The following is a 1,658-nucleotide window of genomic DNA, read 5'->3' as shown; positions in this document are numbered from 1 at the left end:
AGCAGCACCTGACGTAGAGCCTCCAGCATCCACTGCCCTTTACATCAAAGGCTTTTTGGTTCCACCTTCAGGATTGGCATACTCATGAGACATTTCACAATCCTCACGCATACTTCAAGTTACTTACTTCACCAGGCAACATACTCTGTCAAAGAACTTCTTTCAAGTTAAAGTAAAAAGGGCCTCAATGTAGAACAAAAATCGCCAGCCAGCCCGCAGGGGGAGCCACCCGCCCCGCCGCGCACGCCGGGGAGACGCCGCGGGGCTGAGGCGTCGCCAGAACCGGCCTCGACCCGGAGCTGGGAGCCCCGCGGACCGCGCCCGCCGCCGGCTCCACCCATCCGGGTCCAGGAGGCCGAGGCCATGGCCGCGACAGAGGAGCGGAGCCTGCACAACTTCTTTGCCAATCGGGACAAGAAGAAGAAGGAGCAGACCAACGGGGCGGCGAGTTCCGCGGGCGCAGCAGGCAGCGCGGCGGGAGCAGTGGAGCTCCGCATTCTAGAGGGCGGCGGAGGGGGCGCAGGGGCCTGGCTGGGCGAAGGCGGGACCGCGAGCGCGGAGGCTGCGGGCCCTGCAGGGGCCGCCACCAAGGCTGCGAAGGACGAAGGTGAATGGAAAGGCTTGGAGTAAAAAGAGGTTGATTACAGAGGCCTCGGGGTTCAGGCAATGCAAATAAGTGAAAAGGAAGAAGATATTGAAGAGACAAGATCCAGGTGATAACTGGGAAGAAGGTGGAGGTGGTGGTGATACAGAAAAATCTTCAGGTCCCTGGAATAAAACAGCTCCGGTACAAGCACCTCTTGCTCCAGTAATTGTTACAGAAACCCCAGAACTGGCAATGACTAGTGGTGTGTGTGTGTGTAGGCCTCCTGGGGCCAGGTTAACCACAACAAGGAAAACACCACAAGGACCACCAGAAATCTACAGCAATACACAGTTCCCATCCCTGCAGTCAACTGCCAAGCACATAGAAAGCTGGAAGGATAAAGAAATGGAGAAGAGCTTTCAAGTAATAAGACACAAAAATAGAGGTAAGGATGAAGTTTCAAAAAACCAAGCCCTTAAACTTCAGCTAGACAACCAGTATGCTGTGCCTGAAAATCAGAAAAGGAGCCACTCACAATACAATGAAGGAATGGGCTTTGCTAACCCTTCTGAGATAACTAGACTACAGCTAACCACCACGAATAGCCATTCATGATCTGATCTCTGCTGGATCTACGTACACCGATGCAGATCAGTCGATTTCATGACCAGCCCTATTTCACCGTGGAAGTTAAAGTGTTATGACTGCTTTATGCATATTGGATTTAGGGGAATTTTCATTGTTATATAAATGTGTGAACTAGTTTCAACAGTGTTCCTTCATATTTGCTCTGCAAATACAAAACCAAACCTGTAGCCAGTGATCATTTCAAAATCATTTTATGTGCAGATACTGAGCCTTTGTAAGGGTTGACTACCTCAGATTTGCTGCATTCATTGTGGACTTCATGTGGATCACAACTTCTTGATAAGAAGGTTACAGTTATTAAATGTCGATGTGAACCTTGAAACCAGCTCTTCTGGATTCTTATCAGAAATCCTGCATAAAAAGTCAGCCATCTGGGCTCTGATCCGATGTAAAAGATGAAGACTTAAGTGCCCTTAATTAACCT

At 50.0% G+C, this 1,658-nt stretch overlaps 1 pseudogene; it reads left to right on the top strand.

Annotated features, from left to right (window-relative positions):
* The first annotated feature begins 363 nt into the window (after nucleotides 1-363).
* LOC100452421 (protein CDV3 homolog) lies at nucleotides 364-1,201 on the top strand (annotated as a pseudogene).
* Nucleotides 1,202-1,658: the final 457 nt, after the last annotated feature.

Source organism: Pongo abelii, chromosome 2 (genome assembly GCF_028885655.2).
Source record: "Pongo abelii isolate AG06213 chromosome 2, NHGRI_mPonAbe1-v2.0_pri, whole genome shotgun sequence".
Lineage (NCBI taxonomy): Eukaryota > Metazoa > Chordata > Mammalia > Primates > Hominidae > Pongo > Pongo abelii.
The sequence above is the reverse complement of the archived record's forward strand: the minus strand, read 5'-3'. Positions and strand labels throughout refer to the sequence as shown.